Source organism: Rana temporaria, chromosome 8, assembly GCF_905171775.1.
Source record: "Rana temporaria chromosome 8, aRanTem1.1, whole genome shotgun sequence".
Classification (NCBI taxonomy): Eukaryota; Metazoa; Chordata; class Amphibia; order Anura; family Ranidae; genus Rana; species Rana temporaria.
This window is the reverse complement of record NC_053496.1, coordinates 179,176,271-179,198,107: the sequence shown is the minus strand read 5'-3', so window position 1 is coordinate 179,198,107 and position 21,837 is coordinate 179,176,271. Positions and strand designations below refer to the sequence as shown.

General features: G+C 44.4%; 1 protein-coding gene, 1 long non-coding RNA gene and 1 pseudogene across 3 annotated transcripts in view; 2 read left to right on the top strand and 1 right to left on the bottom strand.

The window, feature by feature from the left end:
- The window catches only part of LOC120910546 (zinc finger protein 850-like), a 1,103,195-nt gene that overhangs the window by 402,668 nt on the left and 678,690 nt on the right, over positions 1-21,837 (bottom strand).
- On the top strand, positions 5,137-8,158 carry LOC120910266. Of its 2 annotated transcripts, none has more exons than XR_005741472.1 (3): positions 5,137-5,388; positions 7,920-8,031; positions 8,118-8,158. It is a non-coding gene; the product is annotated as an uncharacterized LOC120910266 (long non-coding RNA). The 2 variants fall into 2 exon arrangements; XR_005741471.1 differs by having other exon boundaries at positions 7,908-8,031.
- The window catches only part of LOC120910197, a 35,840-nt pseudogene continuing 22,620 nt past the window's right edge, over positions 8,618-21,837 (top strand).

The following is a 21,837-nucleotide window of genomic DNA, read 5'->3' as shown; positions in this document are numbered from 1 at the left end:
AACATGAACAGAGAGTGACTGGTGGGTATACAATGATGATACCTTCCCCAAGTCAATCTCAGCCTATTGCGCTGTCACATATGCTCACAGCTCATCTGTAAGTTGTCTATGGGTGATCTATAGATATAACCCTTGTGCCGCGTACAAACGGTAGGAATTTCCGATGAAAAAAGTTAGACGGAATTTTTTCATCGGATATTCCGACCGTGTGCATGCCCCATCGGACTTTTTTCCGTCCGAAATTCTGACGGACTTAGAAAGAGAACAAAAAATAGGAAATTCCGTTTGTCTGTATGGAATTCCGACGGAGAAAAAAACACGCATGCTCGGAAACAATATAACGCATGCTCGGAAGCATTGAGCTTCATTTTTCTCGGCTCGTCGTAGTGTTGTACGTCACCGCGTTTTTGACGGTCGGAATTTGGTGTGTTCGTGTGTATACAAGACAGCTTGTATGCAAAACGATCGTGTGTACGAGGCATTATTATTTACACCAACTTCTGTTCCACTTCCCTCCTTAAGCCCCGTACAGACGATCCGAAAACCGTACGAAAAATTACGCTTTCGAAACGATCGTACAATAATCGGATCGCTAGTACAGAGCATTCGAGAGCCGATCAGGACAGTTCATCCGATATTATTCGATCGGACGCGCACGGAATTTTTTTTGCCAGATCGTACGATTTTCGTTTAATCATTACAGCTGTCGTTCAAAAATGTAATACAAATGCATTACAACACATGACATCACTTCCGATTTTTATTCTGCCGTACGAGAATTTTCGTGACTTTAGTAAACTCATCAGATTCGATGTGAGATTGGCATACAAAAAAAAACGGACGATCGTTCGTCCGATAATCGGATCGTGTGTACCGGGCATTAGCCCCCCCTTCTCTCAATTCCCCCTTCCTTTTATTGGCCAGTCTCATCAAATAATTTGATGTTATATTTATAGATTTTTGCATCGGCTCCTGAAGACTGGAGATTATCCATGAAACGCGTCAAGATGCCTTTAGTACGATTTTTTTTCAAGAGTGATATTCTACAATATGCATATTATCTCGTTGGTTTTATTGGCCAATACCAAGTTGTTTTTGAACCTGTTACAATATGCGAACACAGGATTTTAGAATCTGGTGGTTTCCTTCTTCTTTTATATCATGTACTTTCACGTTACCAACGTTATCCTTTTACCATGTGATTCTTATGTTAATAAACCATATAATGACGCTAGGCTATTATGTACATGCCATAACACTATGTGATTAGGCTATCTTTGTATACCCACCAGTCACTCTCTGTTCATGTTGTTCAATTCGGCCGCATGCTTCATATTAAGTCCCAAACTCCTTTCTATGCCAATGTTGTATCATACAGTAGCTTAGAATGCATGTTTAGGTATACAAGGTCAGTCCCACCTACCTGATGATGGTGAGGGATGGTGTGACCTTCCTGTGTGGAATCCCGGGAATACAAAGGACGGGGACATCTCTCTGGTGGGTTCCCATTACTGGATCCATCTGTAGGAAACACACACACTGACTGAATACATTGTTTCTATGTGTTTATCAGATGATAGGGGATCTAGGTGGACCCTTTGTACTGCTCTACCCTTTACAATAATGTGCACCACCCTACAGTTTGGGCCCCACTGTTAGCTGGGAATACAGAGGACAGGGACATTTCTCTGGTGGGTTCCCATTACTGGATCCATCTGTAGGAAACACACACACTGACTGAATACATTGTTTCTATGTGTTTATCAGATGATGGGGGATCTAGGTGGAGCCTCCGTACTGCTCTCTCCTTTACAATAAAGTCTCCTCTTACCCGGTGATGTGAGGGGCGGCTGATTCTCCATCATGATGTCCTTGTAGAGATCCTTGTGTCCTTCTAAATACTCCCACTCCTCCATGGAGAAATAGACAGTGACATCCTGACACCTTATAGGAACCTGACACACACAATAATACAGTCACCATCCAGACACATCCCTTGTCTGTTACTGGATAATGTCCCAGAATTCCCGGCACCGCTCACCTCTCCTGTCAGCAGATCAATGATCTTGTTGGTGACTTCTAGAATCTTCTTTTCTTTTCTCTCAGGTGTCAGACAGTGAGGTGGAAACACTGTGATGGGTGATGCCCCATGAAGATAACTGTTGGGTTTTAATGGACCATGAGAAAATAATCAAAGACTTCCCAGAATCCTCCTCACCTCTCCGGTCAGGTCTATGTTTTATTAATAGAGATAAGAATGATGTCATGTGACCTCCCAGAATCCTCCTCACCTCTCCGGTCAGGTCTGTGTTTTATTAATAGAGATAAGAATGATGTCATGTGACCTCCCAGAATCCTCCTCACCTCTCCGGTCAGGTCTGTGTTTTATTAATAGAGATAAGAGTGATGTCATGTGACCTCCCAGAATCCTCCTCACCTCTCCCGTCAGGTCTGTGTTTTATTAATAGAGATAAGAATGATGTCATGTGACCTCCCAGAATCCTCCTCACCTCTCCGGTCAGGTCTGTGTTTTATTAATAGAGATAAGAGTGATGTCATGTGACATCCCAGAATCCTCCTCACCTCTCCGGTCAGGTCTGTGTTTTATTAATCGAGATAAATATAAAATATCTTATATTACCTTCCCTCCCTGCTGATTGAAGGAATTTCTACCTCGGCTTCCTCCCAAATTTCCTCTCACTTGGGACTTCCTGTGTCCTTGGTTTACAATCACTTCCTGTCTGTAGATGACATCACTTCCTGTCTGTACCTTCTATCACTTCCTGTCTCTTGCGTTCCAATGACAATAAACGAGATCACCACCTTGTGGAGAAAATACGCACTGCAGCCTGTGTTTTTTTTTTATCATTTGACAGCTTCTTCTTGGAGCATTCTTCCAGACAAGCATGCCCACCGGTACTTGGATGCCACCATATCTTGGTAGACAATGCTGTAGTTTATAGTCTATTGGCACAAGAGAATGAGTGACAGATCTCAGAAGTGGGGTTATCAGAATGCATTGAAAAAAGTGTATCCCGATAAGTGTATATTGACAGATTTGTGTGAAACTTATAGCATCTATAAATTATACAAATACTAGGAAGGGTGGCAATCAGCGACTTATAGTGGGACTGTGACACTAATACAGTGATCAGTGCTGATACCTTAACCAATTCAGCCCCGGAACCATTTTGCTGGTCAAAGACCAGGCCACTTTTTGCGATTCGGCACTGCGTCGCTTTAACTGACAATTGCGCGGCCGTGCCACGTGGCTCACAAACAAAATTGGCGTCCTTTTTTCCCCACAAATAGAGCTTTCTTTTGGTGGTATTTGATCACCTCTGTGGGTTTATATTTTTTGCGCTATAAACAAAAATAGAGCGACAATTTTGAAAAAAATTCTATATTTTTTACTTTTTGCTATAATAAATATCCCCAAAAAATATATATATAAAAAGTTTTTTTCCTCAGTTTAGGCCGATACGTATTCTTCTACATATTTTTGGTAAAAAAAATCACAATAAGCGTTTATTGATCGGTTTGCACAAAAGTTATAGCATCTACAAAATAGGGGATAGTTTTATGGCATTTTTATTTTTACTAGTAATGGCGGCGATCATCGATTTTTATTGTCACTGCGACATTATGGGGGACACATCGGACCATTGTAATTTTTACAGCGATCAGTGCTACAAAAATGCACTGATTACTGTGAAAATGACACGGGCAATGAAGGGGTTAACCACTAGGGGGCGCTGTAGGGGTTAAGTGTGCCTAGGGACGTGTTCTAACTGTAGGGGGGATGGGTTGTGTGTGACACTACAGTGATCACAGCTTCCGAATAACAGCGAGCTGTGATCAGTGTCCTGTCACTAGCAAGACTGGGGAAATGCTTGTTTACATCAGCATTTCACCCTTCTTACTCATCATGACACGATCGTGGGTATGCCCGCGGACATCGAGTAAGCGGGCCCCGTGGTCGGGGTCACGGAACTTGCGGTGACCGCTTCTTAAAGGAGAGGTATATATACGTTTTTTTGCCCGCCCATGCTATTCTGCTGACGTATATCTGCGTGTGGCGGTTGGCAAGCAGTTAAATTCAAATTTAAGGAAGTCTGGTCACTAAAAAAAATTGTGACCGAGGTCCGAAATCACAAGTTTGTGCCATGAAAGATTGTTGTGTCTTTCCTTTTTTTGGCGCAAGCCGGGCTCTCTGGCGCTTTTCTTACTGTTTCCTCCACACACTCTGTAAATGTCCCCTGTAGTGTTCCCCCTTACATCAGGTGCCCCTACCTCAGTAATTCATTACATTGGGTGCCCCCATCAAACTACCCTCATAAATCAGTTCCCATCGGTCAGAGTACCCCCTTATATCAGGTATCCCCATCAGAGTGCCACCTTACATCAGGTTTCTTCATCAGATGGCCTCCTTTCATCTGTTGTCTCCCAGCAGAGTGCCCCCTTACATTAGGTGCCATCATCAGAGTGCTCCTTTACATTAGGTGTCCCCATCAGAGTGCCCCCTTAAATCAGGTGTCCCCATCAGAGTGCCCCCTTTCATCAGGTGTCCCCATCAGAGTGCCCCTTTACATTAGGTGTCCCCATCACAGTGCCCCCTTACATCAGGTGTCCCTATCACAGTGCCACCTTACATCAGGTGTCCCTATCACAGTGCCACAGTGCCATAAAGGATTTATTCTTTCCTCGTATCCTTTTTATGCTATTCTTTTTATTGTGCATTAAGATGTAGTTGTGTTTTTTACATTTATGTGCTTTTTTTTAATGGCGCATATTGTTGTGCATGCTTTAGTCATTAGCGGCATGTATAGGTGTGTTACGTAAGCTGGCTGTGATGTCATGTGATATTTATATGTAGTGATGCCAGTTTGACGTTATAATTCAGCCGCTTGTGGTGTCCCCGAGGCAGGAAGTGCCTATTTTCCTTATTGAGTCCAAGGACGTCTACCGCCGTCTGCTCAGAAGTGTCACTTCCTGTTCTGATATGTGAGGAATGAGAAGTTGCCAGTGAATGGGCGGGTCCCATGTCAGCTTCAGAGTAAGGGCGCTTGTAACTTCCTGTCTGGGTTTCATAGCTGCCACCCCCTGCTGATATCACATCCTGTCTCATCTTGCCACCTTGTATGCTAATGATGGAAAGGAAAATGAAAAATTGTATCAAATACTTACCGTAATTTTCCTGTCTGTCAGTGGAACGCACAGCCCAGATAGGAAATAATATAAGTAAAAGACAGGAAGTGATGTAAGGAGAAGACAGGAAGTGATCTAAGGAGAAGCCAGGAAGTGATGTTTTCTATAATTAAGTTTGGAGTGCCAAGCGGGTTGGGAACAAGTAGAGAGGAGACATTGCTGGAACTGATAGTAGAGGAGGTAATTATGGAAAATTGACTACTTACCTTTCCGTAATTTTTCTTTCCTGGTGCCTATCCATGGCAGCATACGCATGGTTGGTTTATCCGCCCATGTGTATGCTATAGGGTTGCCACATCATCCATTTAACTCAGGACACATATTAATTACACAGGTTCTGAGGCTGATTTAATGCAGATAAGGCACCAAGTGAGTTTAAATTACCACCTTAAAGTGGAGGTTCACCCGGAAATAAATTTTTTTACCCTTAGTCTGATGCTCAGTTTGTCTAGGGGAATCGGCTAGTTGTTTTAAAATCGAAGCTGTACTTACCGTTGTAGAGAGCGATCTTCTCCGCCGCTTCCGGGTATGGGCTGCGGGACTGGGCGTTCCTATTTTGATTGACAGGCTTCTGACGGTCGCATTCATCGCGTCACGATTTTCCGAAAGTAGCCGAACGTCGGTGCGCAGGCGCCGTATAGAGCCGCACCGACGTTCGGCTTCTTTCGGCTACTCGTGACGCGATGGATGCGACCGTCGGAAGCCTGTCAATCAAGAAGGAACGCCCACTCCCGAAGACCCATACCCGGAAGCGGCGGAGAAGATCGCTCTCTACAACGGTAAGTACTGCTCGGATTTTAAAACATCTAGCCGATTCCCCCAAAATGAGCATCCATCTAAGGGTAATAAAAAATTTATGGGTGAACTCCCGCTTTAATCAGTCACAGAACCTGTGTAATTAATATGTGTTCTAGATTAAAGGGATGATGTGGCAACCCTAGTATAGGGTGACCAGACATCCCCGGTTTCCGGGGACAGTCCCTGGATTGAGGACACTGTCCCAGACTAAGTCTGTCCCCTGTTTTTGTCCCCAGATTGGATTTGAAAAGGGGGTGGGGCAATTTCAAAGACAGTCAGTGCGGAATTAAAAAAAAAAATAATTATCTGAATTACACCCCCCCACTCTGCTGCTCCGACCAGCACATGATCATCAGAAAGGGGAAAACATAATGAAAAAAATACACCCCCAAGCTAGTAGGAGCGGCAGAGTGGGGGTGTAATTCAGATATTTTTTTTATAATTCCGCACTGACTGTCTTTGAAATTGCCCCACCCCCTATTCAAATGCAATCTAGGGACAAAAACGGGGACAGATTTAGTCTTAGAGGGAATATTTATTCCGTTTCGGGTGCATGGCCGTTCCGCTCCCGCTTGCATGTTCTTCTGCCTTGGCTCAAGTCCCAGCCAGCTGCCTGCCTATCTCCTTGCCTTCCCTGGCGGAGTGATCTCACTCCGCTTCCCACCCAGTAGTAGCCGGGGCCCGGAGAGTTATTGCTCGTACACGCGATCGCGATTTCCGACAAGAAAACTGCGTTTTTTTTTCTTGAGCACAAAAACGGATGAAATTTGTCTTGCGTACACACGATCACACTGATCATGGCTGAAATCCCGACCGTCAAGAACGCGATGATGTACGACGAGCCGAGATCAATGAAGTTCAATAGGCAGTTCGGCTCTTCTGCTTGATTCTGAGCATGCGCAGATTTTTGCGTGTCGTAATTGCATACAGACGAATGCGATTCACGACAGGATTTTTTCCTGTCACGAAAATTGAGATCCTGCTCTCAATCTTTTCTTGGCAGGAATTCTCACAGAAAAAGTGTGATGGAGCCTACACACGGATGATTTTCCTGACAAAAAACTCACATCGCACTTTTACTGTCACAAAAACCAATCGTGTGTACGAGGCATAAGACCTGACAGGCTGTGAGGCGGGCGGGAAGGCACCAGGAAAATATATTATTTTCTATTTAAACCCAGTAACCCCCTGTCGTGTCCATCCTCTTCCTCCATAGTCATTGTTGTGTCTTTTATGTCCAGGACATACATCCTAAATATAGAGCCATTTATCCAACTGTCCATCCAGAGCCTCTGGTTTATAGACCAGATACATCCTAAATATAGAGCCATTTATCCAACTGTCCATCCAGAGCCTCTGGTTTATAGACCAGATACATCCTAAATATAGAACCATTTATCCAACTGTCCACCCAGAGCCTCTGGTTTATAGACCGGATACATCCTAAATATAGAACCATTTATCCAACTGTCCACCCAGAGCCTCTGGTTTATAGACCTGATACATCCTAAATATAGAGCCATTTATCCAACTGTCCATCCAGAGCCTCTGGTTTATAGACTGGATACATCCTAAATATAGAACCATTTATCCAACTGTTCATCCAGAGCCTCTGGTTTATAGACTGGATACCTCCTAAATATAGAACCATTTATCCAACTGTCCATCCAGAGCCTCTGGTTTATAATAAATCAATAATTTCAGAACTCTGGAGGAATATTATTCATCCCAGTACAGTCCAGATAATTCTCAGTTTATTATCCGTCTACAGAGAGGAGAGTCCTGTATAGATCAGGAAGAAGTGAGGAGTATTCTGGGAAGTCTGTAGTTATAATTGTTACTTTCTCTTTTTACATTAAAAAAGTGAAGAAAATATCTGGTGGTCCATTAACACCCAGCAGTCATTTTCACAGGACATCACCAATCACAGTGCCTCCACCGTGACCTCACTACCTGACAACAGAAGTAACCAGTGCCAAGAAGATTCCAGTAACTAAAAGGGCTCTTGACCTGCTGACAGGAGAGGTGAGCGGTGCCGGGAATTCTGGGACATTATCCAGTAACAGACAAGGAATGGGTCTGGATGGTGACTGTATCATTGTGTGTGTCAGGTTCCTATAAGGTGTCAGGATGTCACTGTCTATTTCTCCATGGAGGAGTGGGAGTATTTAGAAGGACACAAGGATCTCTATAAGGACGTCATGATGGAGAATCAGCCGCCCCTCACATCACCGGGTAAGAGGAGACTTTATTGTAAAGGAGAGAGTAGTACGGAGGATCCACCTAGATCCCCCATCATCTGATAAACACATAGAAACAATGTATTCAGTCAGTGTGTGTGTTTTATACAGATGGATCCAGTGATGGGAACCCACCAGAGAGATGTCCCCAACCTCTGTATTCCCAGCTAACATTGGGGCCCAAACTGTAGGGTGGTGCACATTATTGTAAAAGAGAGAGCAGTACGGAGGGTCCACCTAGATCCCCCATCATCTGATAAACACATAGAAACAATGTATTCAGTCAGTGTGTGTGTTTCCTACAGATGGATCCAGTAATGGGAACCCACCAGAGAGATGTCCCCGTCCTCTGTATTCCCAGGATTCCACACAGGAAGATCACATCATCCCCCACCATCATCAGGTAGGTGAGACTGAACTGCTAGAACCAAAAATAATTCCAATCTAGGAGAGGACATTCTTCTATGTAATCTTTTCTTCCTTTGTATAAATCTATACCATCATCCTTTGAGTTTAGGATGAAGAACTGAAAGACATCAAAGTTGAGATTAAAAAAGAAGATCCGTGGATGAGCGAAGCTCAGATGTATATGGAGGAGGGAGGTCCTCTGCATTCCCAGAATTCCACACAGGAAGGTCACACCATCCCTCACCATCATCAGGTAGATGGGAAGAACACAGAAAGTGACTCTAGACTGTATGACATTATACTCATCTCTCAGCCTATTGGTCTTCACATTTCTAAGTTGTTTTTTTTTTAGCATGAAGAACAGATGTCTGTGAAAGATGAGGTTAAAGAGGAAGAAGAGGTGATGACTGTGGCTACAGGGGAAGATGGGATGACAGTGAAAACTAAAAAGGAGGAACCTTCTCTAGATATCAGCACAGGTGAGTAATGAACACTAAATACAGAAACTGTTCAAGTATATAGATTGATCATTGGGGATATATAGACCTTCACCTCAGGTATAATGATGTCCAGGGGCGTACCTAGAGCATTTGGCACCCGGGGCGGATCCAATATCTGGCACCCCCCCCACGTTAAAATGTAAAAACACCCCACTGTGCCCCCTGCATACCTCTGCATCCTTCAATATCTTTTTGTTACTACTGTGTACCCCTCTCCACAACTGCACCCCTGAACCCCTTTACATTACACAGCCCCCTGCATCACTGGACCCCTTTACATTACACAGCCCCCTGCATCACTGGACCCCTTTACATTACACAGCCCCCTGCATCACTGGACCCCTTTACATTACACAGCCCCCTGCATCACTGGATCCCTTTTAAAATTACACAGTACCCTGCATCACTGGACCCCTTTAAAATTACACAGCACCCTGTATCACTGGACCCCTTTACATCTCACAGCCCCCTTCACCTCTGGACCCTTTTACATTACACAGCCCCCTGCACCACTGGACCCCTTTACATTACACAGCCGCCTGCACCTCTGCACCCCTTTACATCACATAGCCCCCTGCACCTCTGGACCCTTTTACACTACACAGCCCTCTGCACCCCTTTACATTACACAGCACCCTGCACCTCTGGACCATTTTACATTACACAGCACCCTGCATCACTGCACCCCTTTTACATTACACAGCCGCCTGCACCTCTGCACCCCTTTACATCACATAGCCCCCTGCACCTCTGGACCCTTTTACACTACACAGCCCTCTGCACCCCTTTACATTACACAGCACCCTGCACCTCTGGACCCTTTTACATTACAAAGCCACCTGCACCTCTGGACCCCTTTACATTACACAGCACCCTGCATCACTGCACCCCTTTTACATTACACAGCACCCTGCATCACTGGACCCCTTTACATTACACAGTACCCTGCATCACTGGACCCCTTTAAAATTACACAGCACCCTGTATCACTGGACCCCCTTACATCTCACAGCCCCCTTCACCTCTGGACCCCTTTACATTACACAGCACCCTGCATCACTGCACCCCTTTTACATTACACAGCCGCCTGCACCTCTGCACCCCTTTACATCACATAGCCCCCTGCACCTCTGGACCCTTTTACACTACACAGCCCTCTGCACCCCTTTACATTACACAGCACCCTGCACCTCTGGACCCCTTTACATTACACAGCACCCTGCATCACTGGCCCCCTTTACATCTCATAGCCACCTGCACCTCTGGTCATGTCAGCTAAAAAAAAAAAAAAAATTTTTTTTTTTTTTAAATCGGGATGGTGTCACCCCTCTAGTGGGTGTCACCTGGTGCGGCCCGCACCCCCCGCACCCCCCTAGCAACGCCACTGATGATGTCTACAAGGACGTCATGATGGAGAATCAGCCGCCCCTCACATCACCGGGTAAGAGGAGACATTATTGTAAAGGAGAGAGCAGTACGGAGGGTCCACCTAGATCCCCCATCATCTGATAAAAACATAGAAACAATGTATTCAGTCAGTGTGTGTGTTTCCTACAGATGGATCCAGTAATGGGAACCCACCAGAGAGATGTCCCCGTCCTCTGTATTCCCGGGATTCCACACAGGAAGGTCACACCATCCCCCACCATCATCAGGTAGGTAGATTTGGTGTACAAAACAAACCTTTTTGATTTCGTGGGATGACATTCTTCTGTGTAGTCTCTTGTTTTATTGCTTATTTCTACATCTGAAGTGCAGCCCTGCTTCCCACACCCCCGTTCCCATTTCCAGCTCCTTTCTCGAGCACCCTACATCAGGGACATGCAGTCAGGGGAAGCATCGAAGGTCATAGATCGGCGACCTGGGGTCACTACCCCACCACTGGTAAAAATGTGGGGGTTCCTTTCCCCAATGGAGATACAGTGTTCCTTGCGTAGCCTGTCAGATGCTACATACAGAGCGGCCAGTTTAAATACAAGCTGGCACACTCTGTTTGCAGCGGACTGAGAGGGTGAGCTCACAGTGCCTCTCCTCACTTATTGTAAAATCTCATACACATGATCGGACTTCAAACAAACTTTTCCGTGGTTTTTTGTTTGAAGTTGGAGTTGGCCGGGCAAACCCATAGCATACACACGGCAGGACTTTTCTGCAAACTTTCCCAAAACGTTCCCAACATCACATGTTTTTTCTGCTCTTTACCACCACCTTCTGCTATTGTTGGTTGATTTTAACATTGGTTCTGGGCATGCGTGTTTGTACTTCGGACAAAATCCGATAGATTTCTGTACACACGATTGGACTTTGCACCGTAGGACTTTTGTTGCCGAAAAGTTTGTCCGTTTTGCAGAGCGAACTTTTGTCTGATGAAAACCGAAAAAGTTTGTCCGATGGAGCGTACACACGGTCGGATTTTTTTGAAAACATGCTCATTTTGAAGTTTGTTGTCAAAAAGTCCTACCGTGTGTATGGGGCTTTAGAGACACCAAGCTCAATGGACAGCTTGGAGCCTTAGACCAATGGTAAAGCACCATTGGAACAAGCGGTCCAATAAGTGCAGTGGAGGCTCTCCTCTCACTGCAGTGTTATAGAAGGCGGCATGTGTCTAAAAGAAAGACGCTGTCATCACTGAGGCATGCATGGAAACAGGACAGAAGAAAATTTGGCAAGGAAAACCACCACTGATTATGTTGAGGCTTACTGGAAACAGTGGACTTAAAGGGGCATATACCTCTTAAAGGGGTTGTAAAGGTACAATTTTTTTTTCCTAAATAGCTTCCTTTACCTTAGTGCAGTCCTCCTTCACTTACCTCATCCTTCCATTTTGCTTTTAAATGTCCTTATTTCTTCTGAGAAATCCTCACTTCCTGTTCTTCTGTCTGTAACTCCACACAGTAATGCAAGGCTTTCTCCCTGGTGTGGAGAAAGCCTCTTGAGGGGGCGAGCAGGAGTGGCAGGATGCTCTCTACTTTGCAGATAGAAAAAGGAGCTGTGTGTTAGTGGGCGTCCTGCCACTCCTGCTCACCCCCTCACTCCTCAAGAGGCTTTCTCCACACCAGGGAGAAAGCCTTGCATTACTGTGTGGAGTTACAGACAGAAGAACAGGAAGTGAGGATTTCTCAGAAGAAATAAGGACATTTAAAAGTAAAATGGAAGGATGAGGTAAGTGAAGGAGGACTGCATTAAGGTAAAGGAAGCCATTTAGGGGAAAAAATTTTACCTTTACAACCCCTTTAATAAAAAGGTAAAGCAAGAACACTCGCATTTCAGCAAATATCTCTTGCAGAGACATGAAATAGCGCAATGAGGTTGCAGGACTCAACCAGCGCGTTTTGTCTACTCAGACGTCATCTGGGGCTGTGAGTCCTTGTGCTTATATAGACAATGTGGCCCCAATTTGAATCACGTACCAACCGGAAGTTGTCAGTTGTGCTCCAAAACAACAATTTTCGGACTCTCATGAATTGTTTATGAATTATTGCATTTATTGTCTGCAATTTATTTTATTGTACTTATTTGTGAGCGCTGTAATTCTTTCCAATTATCTATTTATTTACAGTGCCATGAATAATATAATTTAATAGTTTTAATTTTTATAATTTTTTTGCAAAAAAAATAGAAAATGAGACCTCCTATCTCATTTATTTATATTGCTACTGAATGAGACAATGTCCATTTTAATAGATGCCTGCTTGATGTTTTCTTGTATATGCTGTGTTTTAGTACTTTCCAGCAACTCCAAAAATGGAAAACACTATACCAAACCTTCAACCTTAAACCTTTGGAATCCCACGCTCTCCTGAAAATACTTCCCATCATATTCCGGAATTTTGTTTTCTGCATTAGTTGGACTGTTTTACTGTTTTTTGTTCTACGTTCTCCTGCATTTCACCTTTTAGTTAATAACCCTGAACCCTTTATTGTTTACTTTGTTTATTACTAGCGTATTGCTGTTATATTTCTGGCTAAAGAGACATGTTTTATTTTTTCTACAATCTATTGTTATCTTTGCTAGTAATATTGTTTCCAGGTTTAACGGTAGTTACATTTCCAGCATGTTGCTCATTCTAAACTAGTCAACTAGTTGCTGTGTGTAGATGGCTTCCTACCTCCTTCGTTTCAGTGCAATCGTTCATTTTTTGAGAAATGACGTCACCGTCAAATGCGCAATTGGTCCCAATTTTCCGGGAAGCCCTTTATGCTGGAAAAATAGGGCCAGATTCAGAAAGGACTTACGACGGTGTATCTCCAGATACGACGCCTCACATTCAGACTTACGACGGCGTATCTATGCGCCTGATTCAAAGAATCAGATACGCCAGAATCTGTCCAAGATACGACTGACGTCTCTTACATCGTCGTATCTTGGGTGCATATTTACGCTGGCCGCTAGGGGCGCTTCCGTAGACTTACGTGTAGAATATGCAAATGAGCTAGATACGCTGATTCAGAAACGTACTTGCGTTCATCGGATTTAGCTACGCCGTTTACGTAAGGCTTACGTCCGGCGTAACGTTAACCCTGCTGTAATGAGGCGCAGCCAATGCAAAGTATGGACGTCGGAACAGCCGTCAAATTTTACGTTGTTTTTGTAAGTCGTACGTGAATGGGGCTGGGCGTAGGTTACGTTTACGTCACAGGCATTGAGCCAGCATATGTTAGGGAGTAAATTCGACGTGATACTGAGCATGCGCCGTTCGTTCAGCGCTTCATTAACATGGGGTCACGATTCATTTAAATACATCACACCCACCTTCCACCTACTTTGAATTACGCGGGCTTACGCCGGCCTATTTACGTTACGCCGGCGCAATGTTGTCGGCAAGAGCTTTGTGAATACTGATCTCCCCTCACTATCTTACGGGGGCGTAGCGCATATCAGATGCGCTACGCCGCACTAAAGATACTCTAATGTATCTGAATCGCGGCCATGGTGTTTATATTCCGGGGGAACGTAATTTCCTTTGCCTGGCATCAGCCCCAACATCCCACGAGACTGGCTTCCCATTCAGAAGAAAAATGTTAACCCCATGTGACTCCATATATTTCGAGGGTTGTAGAGGTGGCAAGCGCAACACAGGAGAGAGCAGTATTACACAGGAGAGCTGCAATGCTGTACTGGGCATGTGCGAGATTATGAACATGGAGCCATACATGCCAACAGTCCGATTGTCCTGGGACATTCATGGTATTCAGACCCTTGTCCCGGGTAAAATCACCGGAATCGGCTTTGTCCGATCTCCTGAGGAAAAGCTAGAGGTCCGGGATCGGCACTATACAAGCCAACAGTCCCGATTTTTTTTTTTTTTTTGGGACATTCACGGTATTCAGACCCTTGTCCCGGTCTTACTGTGTCCCGGGTAAAATCACTGGAAATTGGCTTTGTCCCGTCTCCTGGTGAATCGCTAGAGGTCCGGGATCAGCGCTATACAAGCCAACAGTCCTGATTTTTTTTTTTTTTTGGGACAATCACGATATTCAGACCCTTGTCCCGGTCTTACCGTGTCCAGGGTAAAATCACAGGAAATTGGCTTTGTCCCGACAACTGGTGAATCGCTAGAGGTCTGGGACCGGCACTGGTGATTTGAGCTCGGTGGCTACTGAGGCGGAGCCCAGGTGGCTCAAAATAGAAATGGAGATGCTGCCAATCCCCCCCCCCCCCCCTATTTTCATTGGCAGCCACCTAGGCTCTTGCGCCACCAGTAGCTGGTCTACTCGGTAAAATGGCAGCAGAGATCAAATCAGTAGCGCTGGCCCCTGGTGACAAAATGCATCTGGTGGCAAGTGACAATCTGCATTTGATGGCAGATGACATGGCAAGTGAGGTGGCAAGTGACAATCTGCATAGATCAGCAGACGAGATGGAGTTGTGACACTAAAAGTGCGCTAAGATAGGTAGGAGGATAAACCAGCCTAAATCAGAATCATGGAGGCCAAGGGAGTGGAGTTGACTGAGGAGGAGCAGGTGGTCAACTGTGTCGAAATGCAGCAGATAGGTCCTAGAGTATGAGTATGGCGTACTGGCCGTTGGTTTTAGCAGTTAGTAGGTCATTGGTGAGTTTTAGTAGGGAGGATGTCGAACTGTAGGATCAAGAAGGTTGTTGTCAGTGAGGTAGCAACTCATTCGGTCGTGGACAAGGTGTTCGATTAGCTTGGAGGCAAATGGGAGCAGCGAGATGGGTCTTAAGTTATTCAAACAGGAGGGGTCTAGTGAGGGTTTTTTTTAAGTATTGGGGTACCCAGTGCAGCAGGGAGGGAGAGGTTGAACATGTGCGTTAGAGAGTTTTAGGATAGAGCGGGAAGGTGGTCGCAGTAATTGTGAGGGGGACAGGGTCCAGGGGACAGGTGGTGAGGTGGGCCATGGATGCTCATCAGATAATGTTCTCAGTAGATGGTCTGCTTGTCCTTGTAGTTACTCAGCAGGTGGGGATAACTCCTCATATATATCACAGGGAATATGCCCAGGAAATATCCATAGTGTAATACTGTTTATTAGGTTAAGAAATCACTTTTAAAGCCAATTAAAAATATACAAAATACTCCTTGTATCTGAGCATATACCAACGCCGTCCTGGAATTCAATGAGCCGCAGTTTGCGTTTCAAATGGCGGATATGACATCACCGGAAGTATCCACCCACCTAATGCATTTCGCTCCACCCCGGAATTGTCCTGTGATCATTTGCCACTAGGGATGGGCCTCCTAAGCTCAAAGGAAATGGGCAGTAGGCCTGATTTGTCTCTGCTTCAGATCAGATACAGCCTTCTCCTTCCCTCTGGCTGTGACTAAATATTGAAACGAGAAGCAGTAAACTAATGAGCTCATCATTCTGTCACTCTGCGGCTCCTGCTATCAGCATGTCCCTTGTTAGAACTGCAGTACAGCTGATTGGCTCATTGTTCTGGCTTACCCCTCTCCCAGTCTAAACTCTTATGGACAGGTACTGCAAGAGCCTGATACCAGGTCACATTCAGGTACTTACACTGCTTACATTTATTTAAAAACACACACACACAGTAATGTATTAATGAATGCAGAGCTGCTGTCATTTGTGTCTTTTATCTCTGCCCGGAGTTCTGCTTTAATAGATGTTTTCTATTATTTTGGTGTAGGATGAAGAACGGATTAATATAAAAGCTGAGGTTAAAGAAGAAGAAATAGAGACTTATGTGGGGGGTGATCAGCCATTCGCGGAGGAGATTGGGATGATTACGAAAAGTGAACAGGAAGAAATTTCTCCACCTATCAACTCAAGTAAGTATAGGCACTATGGAAGAAATAGTCTTCTTTTACTTCTAAGTATAAGGATTGCAGTCAGGAAAAATGTTAGATAATGAAGATATTCCCAATATCCTGTAGGCAGGTGCTAAAGCTTTAAGTATCTAATAAAGGGTTAATGTGTGACATGGGAAAGGTTAACACTCGGTGCTGTGATGTGCATTCCCCTGCATGTGTCACTTCCTGCTTCTGTGCCTTCCCCTGCATGTGTCACTTCCTGCTTCTTTGCCTTCTCCTGCATGTGTCACTTCCTGCTTCAGTGCCTTCCCCTGCATGTGTCACTTCCTGCTTCAGTGCCTTCCCCTGCATGTTTCACTTCCTGCTTCTGTGCCTTCCCCTGCATGTGTCACTTCCTGCTTCAGTGCCTTCCCCTGCATGTGTCACTTCCTGCTTCTGAAATGATATATGTAGAAGAAGACTGGATCTTGTGGTCTGTCCGTGTATGGGAGGTGATCAGTGAGGATGCTGTAAAGATGTGAACTGTATGGTGGAGTTTTCCCTTAGCGGGACCCCGGGATGGGTTCCGAGCATCGGACTTTTGATGCTATTTACTGGGATGCAAATAAGCTATAAATAAAATATGGAAAGCGCCACTTTGCCAAATCCGGTATAGTGTTATTAGAGAGAGTGAAATGCATTTATGATTCCGTATATTGTAGAAATACACTTCTATGGAAATTATGGGTTAAGAGTAACCATCTGATCTGAGTTACGAAGAGGATTGGGTTCTATAGCGTGTATCAAGGAACACTGGGGAACGAAATGCACAATCCAGTTAACCCTTGAGGTTATGGAGTAAAGTGTGTCAAGGAGAGGGAGCAGCCAGCTCGGGAGAGGGACCATTGATGATTGGTGACAGATTTGCAGGTAGGGTTAGCTTGGCACTTGGTGATTCCTACTGGATGGCTGGTAGGGTTGCTCCCCCCATCCAGGATTTGAATCATGTGTCTGGGTTTCAGTCCACCTGAAACATTATTCAGACAGGAATGTGGCTCGGAACAGGACCTGACAGGAGGGCGAGGGGGCACTATGTGTGCCACATTACTATTTTCTTTGGAGTGCCCAAAGGTCTGTCATAATTATATACTGTATACTAAAAAAAAATGTTTACGGTGCGCCGATAGTGTTCAGGTTTGGCTTACAGAAAAATTGGCAACCCTAGTGCCTGGACCCCTAACTTAGGGCCATGTCAGAGTTCTAAAAAAACTATTGACCATTAGATCAACACGACTTTTTTTATTACTGACTTATTTATAAAAGTGTTCACGCTGGAGCCCTTGTATGATCTGCAAACTCTTTATAAATTTAAAATCCAGGCAATCCGATGTAGTAACAATCCACTAACACGTTTTGGATAATGAAGCCTCAGTCATAACTATTTATTATTCTAGAATTAGCAGATCATATATGGACTCGGTGTGAAAACTTTTCTGATTGATTTTGGAGGGAGAACAGGAGCCCAGCTGTGAGATCGGCATTTCCACTTATTCCACCGACGGGGGGAGGAGCTAAAACTCCAGTTATTTGTCATCTACTGAGATTTTTTATATATTTTTTTTCCTTCTTTCCAACAGATGAATGTGCTGTCAGGACTTCCTCGGAGAGACATCTTCTATTATCTGCTGATTGTAAGTCAGAAGATAATGTCATCACACAGGATCCTCCAGGAGGAAATCCAAATACACAAAATATACATCACAGACCTTCCTGTCCGGAGACATCAATGGATCCCTCTGATCAGGGGGAATCTTCTCATCAATCACATACTATGATTGTAAATATCCATGTAAGATCTCACACTGCAGATAGATCAACAGATCCTTCTAATCCCGAGGAATCTTCCTCACCTCATGAAGGAGATCACCGAGGTCACAATCTATTCTCATGTTCAGAGTGCGGGAAATGTTCTATTAGTAAAGGAGATCCTGTTAAACACCAGACCGTGTTTAGGGGTGAGCATCCCTATTCATGTTCAGAGTGCTGGAATTCTTTCCATAAGAAACATAATCTTGCTAGACACCAGAAAATTCAAACAGGTGTGCGTCTCTTTTCATGTTCAGAGTGTGGTATATGTTTCACTCATAGAGGAGACCTTGTTGAACATCAGAAAATTCACACGGGTGAGCGTCATTATTCATGTTCAGAGTGTGGAAAATCTTTCTCTCGGAGAGAAGCGCTTGTGACACACCAAAGATTTCACACAGGTGAACGTCCCTATTCATGTTCAGAGTGCGGGACATCTTTTACTCAAAAAGGAAACCTTCTTAGACACCAGAGAATTCACACGGGTGAGCGTCCTTATTCATGTTCAGAGTGCGGGAAAGCTTTCTTTAACAAAGATCATCTTGATGCACATCAGAGAATTCATACAGGTGAGCGTCCTTATTCATGTTCAGAGTGCGGGAAATCTTTCACTCATAAAAATGGCCTTGTTAGACACCAGAGAATTCACACGGGTGAGCGTCCTTATTCGTGTGCAGAGTGTGGATTCTCTTTCACTCAGAAAGCAGGCCTTTATACACACCAGAGAATTCACACAGGTGAGCGTCCCTATTCATGTTCAGAGTGTGGATATTCTTTCACTCGGAAAGCAGACCTTCTAGCACACCTGAGACATCACGCAGGTGATCGTCCTAAGTCATGTTCAGAGTGAAGGAAATCTTTCCATAAGAAAGAAACTCTTGTTAAACACCAGAAAATACAGTGTAGTGTGTGTGGTAAGGGGAGGGCTTTCAGAGAATGTAGTGTGGATGGTGGAGGAGAGCTGTCGGAGAATGTAGTGTGGATAGTGGTGGAGAGCTGTCGGAAAATGTAGTGTGGATGGTGGAGGAGAGCTGTCGGAGAATGTAGTGTGGATGGTGGAGGAGAGCTGTCGGAGAATGTAGTGTGGATGGTGGAGGAGAGCTGTCGGAGAATGTAGTGTGGATGGTGGGAGGAGAGCTGTCTGGCGGAGAATGTGGCGTGGATGAGAGGTGTCGGAGAATGAAGAGTGGATGTATACTCATTCATTTCTGGTGAATAAATTCTGCAACACTGTAGGTAGGTTAATTACTCAGATCTGGGCATTACTCCAATACAATGTCTTTGGAGTACCTATACAAGAATATTTTACAATGATGTTAAATGTGTAAATGTACTATGAAAGGAACATTACTAATATTAAATAAATAAGTCCTGTGTATATTGTTAATGAATTTAAAACATTATCAGAAATTCATATATTTCTACAATAATGTGTGTACTTTATAAATTTGTGCCTAAATATCAGTTTGTATTTAATTCTTTAATTGTTTTGTTCTGTCATAATTATAAATAGAGATGAGCCGATCATACCCGTGTTTAATTCAATGCAGGACAGGTTCAGCGAATGTTATGAGGTTTGGATCCCGAATCTGAACCCCATTGAAGTGAATGGGAGCGGAATCTTAGATATCAGTAATGGCCATTTTCTGCGCTTACAGACAAGGGATTGTCAAACACAGGGAGCTGAGCAGTGGTCTGAATGATATATACCAATACAATTTTTTTTTAATTTTTTTTTTTTATTATAATTCAGCAGAAAGAGGGCATTTTTTAGGTAGCATAAAGGTCAATAATAAAGCATTTCAATATTCAAGCATTTGTAAATCGCCACCATGAGGCAAATTTTATTCTGAAAGAAAAAGTTATTTTTATTATGTCAGAGTTAAGAGCCAGAAATAATTCACAGACTCACTGCACACCATGTAAGTGTTTTTACTATTCCACAATGGAAGACGGAGAGACCTGGCCAGTGTTTATATAATAACGTATAATTTTCTAAGAAAACCAGGAGTGGTTGTTGGGCAGTGTGTACCATATGTAACAACATCAGTTCCTCTCACTGTGTGCCTGGAAGCTGTTGCCAGTGGTCACATTCTTACCAGGCTCCCTAATGGGAGGAGAGAGTCTGGAAAAGGGGACCCCCTTCACTTTTACTGTGTAGGGAATAACCGGCTGTGAAGCACAATACCAGGATCATGGTTGTAGCCTCAACCATGATCCCAGTAGAACCACTTCAACCTTGGGTAGTTTATAAACGGCTCAAGTGACTGGTTAAAACAAATGGCCCCACAAGGCGGAGATCCTGTGAACTGACCGCAGACAGGGGTCTCAAACTAGCGGCCTGCCAGCTGTTGCAAAACTACAAATCCCATTATGGATTGCAAGGCTGACAGTTACAAACAGGACGGGACTTGTAGTTTGCAACAGCTGGAGGGCCACCAGTTTGAGAGCCCTACATTAAACCCTCCATTTGGAGCTCACAGCCAATAAAAACAACCAGTATGTCACCGCTAGTCACACTTCTGATACATTTCATCACCACTGGCTTTTTCAAGGGGTTTCAAACTCAATTCAATCACTGGTCACTGCAGCATTATGGTCGCCCTCAAAGGGCCGGTTGTTTCTGAAAGACTATAGAAATGTGTCTACTCTTTATCATATTAAATAATTGCCTCTGCGTTGGATTATTACTAGTTTTAACTTATGATACCAGCTGTGTATGACGCTCCTTTTCAACGGGCAAAGAATTATATTATTTTCATGATAATAAGCAGATTTCCAGAGCCCCCCTCTGCATCCGATGTCAAGGCACTCCCCCCACCATCAAAAGCCAAGTGTCCTCCGCCTTCCATTACATCACTGTGCCCCCACCTTACCTTGTGTTGCTGACAGGAAAAATCTGGGGGCAGATCTGAGAAACAGAATGTGCAGGATATGGAGGAGGGCTGGAGTCCACTGAATGCTGAGACCAGAAGAGGCGGAGATAAGGGAGTGCTGAAACTGGGCAGAGAGGCGCAGGATCTGTAGGAGGAGTTCTGTCCTCTTCTCTGCTGCTGAGGCAGTGGGTGGTAAGCCTTTTTGTGGTTGCATAGAGAAGCACAGGATCTGGTGGAGGAGCTCTGTCCTCTCTGCTGCCAACTGCTGAGATAAGATGGGGGTAGATTTGATGGGGGTTTCCGCAGCCGCAGGAGAGGTGCAAGAGCCACATGAAATGACCTGGTGGGCCACATTGGGCCCACAGGCTTTGTTTTTGGCACATATGGAGTAGCGGTAAAAGCAAACAAACTTTACCCTGTGGCGCTCTATGCCCATTAGCCAATTCTCACCCAACTCAGCACATATCTCATTCAATACCACATCTGAGAGAGTTGCAGAGGCAGCACAACCTCTGTCCCATAGCTGATACTAGGAAAAACAGCCATACAAATTACAATCCATCAAATAATTATCGCAATACATCATCTAGGCTGTTCAGGCATTGAGGGTCACTACCACCTGGTAAGTGTTCACTTGTGGTAGTGAGGCGAGGATGATGTCACAGTGAGGATCACATCTTGAGAAGAGTTTTCACTGAAAAATGAAAGTTAAACTGAGACTATTTT